This window comes from Eumetopias jubatus, unplaced genomic scaffold, assembly GCF_037043125.1.
Source record: "Eumetopias jubatus isolate StellerSeaLion01/CBP00866 unplaced genomic scaffold, mEumJub1_p1.0 scaffold_16, whole genome shotgun sequence".
NCBI classification, from domain to species: Eukaryota; Metazoa; Chordata; class Mammalia; order Carnivora; family Otariidae; genus Eumetopias; species Eumetopias jubatus.
In genome coordinates this window covers 75,202,752-75,205,177 of record NW_028274822.1, presented here as the reverse complement: position 1 = coordinate 75,205,177, position 2,426 = coordinate 75,202,752, and positions in this window count along the sequence as shown.

The following is a 2,426-nucleotide window of genomic DNA, read 5'->3' as shown; positions in this document are numbered from 1 at the left end:
TGGATTATCCACCAAGTGGTCCCAGTATCATCACAAGGGTCATTACTAGTAGAAGCGGGCAAAGAAGGGCCAGCGTTAGAAAGGATAGGAGAAGGAATTAATCAGCCATTGCTGGCTTTGAAGGAGAAAGGGGCCACGGGGCAAGGAACACAGCTGCCTCTGGAAGCTGGAAAACGCAAGGAGACGCCTTCTCTCCCAGCACCCGCAGAAAGGAACACACTGCTGACCTGTCTGTCTTAGCCCACGCCAGACCTCTAACCTACAAAACGATGATACTGCAGTTGTGGGGCCTGAAGACTCTAGGTTTGTGGTAATCAGCTATAGCAGCAATAGGAAATGGATCCAGGAACCCCCACATCAACAGACTGAAGGATCACCCTCATTTCAACAATGAAGGACACTTACAAAGAATTACGGTTAACCTAACAGTGATGGAAGACAAGATGATGTCCAACGGCAGTTGGTACCGATCCTAACAGAGTAATCTCTCTAGATTTCCTTCCGCTGCATACTGCTGCTACGTTCTGTGCCTCCCCGCATCTTCAGTGCTGGTCAGTATCCTCTTCTGAGGATACACTGACTTGGGGGGGGAGGCGGGTAGGTTGATATACATACTCACTATTCCCAGAGTCAGAAAGTTCATTTTTCTTACATACTTCATTGCTAGTTAGGCCAGATCCATTCCTGAAAGACCATTAGTTCCTCAGCACCTACTCAGCAATGTGAAACTAGGCACTGTGATCCATTGTAGAAATGTGATTTACAAGCCTTTGGGAAGGTAAGGCTTTCTCGTGGAAATGTTGACTACCAGCCTCCTTCGCCGAATTTATGAAGCACAGGTAGGCTAATAAAATCAGATAATGCCTGAGTCACAAAAATATTTCCATGTATCTTAGAAAACCAACAATTTTTTCTAGCCTGTAGATTAAGAAACCTAAGACCAGAATATGTTTCTAAAATAACAAGACCTGATTCAATGATTTTACTATGGATATCTTTATTGGATCACATCATTTTAAATTTAGAAGTCTAGAAGTTTTTCTATAGTGTTATAAATGATTTTGATTGTACATATGGGAGATGTTCAGAAAGTTTTAATAACTACTTTGGATTTGTTCCTTCCTGTTTTCTTTTTTTATAGATCTTTAGAAATGTATTATCATAAGTCAAATTCTAGCATCAGAAAAGAACATGTTGCCTTAATTTATCTTTGATGGACCCATCCTCTGTATTCTACTCATCATTATGGGCAGCCCCGCTAGGTAAGATGTTACCTGGAGTACAACGTATTTTTAAATGACTTGTTTTAATTTTATTTCTTGTAAGACTGGTTCAAGTTGTAAACCTAAACTGATTAACTTAGAACCAAAGCAATTATATTGTTTTAACCATACCCTTTTTGGTATGCCTGAAGCTAATCTACTCCCTACCACTGGCCAAAATACTATTTTATTTAGGAGTATAAGAAAACAAGGTTTTACATCTTGTTTCCTGAATCTATTTCAGGATAGTTTCAAGGGGAGAGAAAACAATGTTTTCAGGAGAAACATAATAGCTTCATTTTAACCAATTACTCAAGACTGCTGGGCCCTTAACAGGGTCCTCCCCCTCGGAACACGCACAAGAGAACTCATGAAAAGGCAGCGCTCATGGAGCCGTTTCCCTTCTTTGTGGAAAAGGGACACAACAACTTCAATGTTCCAAGAGCTGCCAACTCTTAAACCACAAGGCTCTCCTTATTACAGCTCCAAAGTTACGTTCCAATTTCCATCCCTCTGAAGAGTAATCAATACTACACACATTGTGTTATTTAAAGTTTTGTAGGAAAGAAAGAACCTAAGAAATCCCCATTGAATTTTGACATTTTGAGAGCTTTGCTGCCCTTTAAAAATAAAAGGTTTCAAAAAGATATCATTTTCCAAGCAGAGTCCACTTGTTCGTGAGACTTAATGCCCAATCTTGACGATGCATGGTGTCGCTTGCTCAGAAGTGCCAAGTGTTGAGGCGTGGCCAGTCATAAAGTCACTAATACACTTCAAAAGGTGAGTTGCAAGACACAAACCTCATGGTCTGTTCTCCTGCCTGGAAAATAGAAGCAGCATGTAAACTATGCATCTTGGGGCACTTGGGTGGCTCAGTCAGTTGAGCGTCCAACATTTGATTTAGGCTCAGGTCAGAATCACGGGGTCATGAGCCCATATCGGGCTCCGGGCTGAGAGTGGAGCCTGCTTGGGTTTCTCTCCCCCCTCTCACTCTCTGCCCCTCCCAGCTCATTCTCTCTCTCTCTCTCTCCCCACCCCCCAAATATATATATCTATGTCTTAGAACTATACATCTAAGGGAGTATTTCAGAAGTGCAGCTTAAAAAGAAAAAAAAAATTTACAAATGCTGGTTTTCAACACATTGTCAGGCTGTCTTCTGTCAG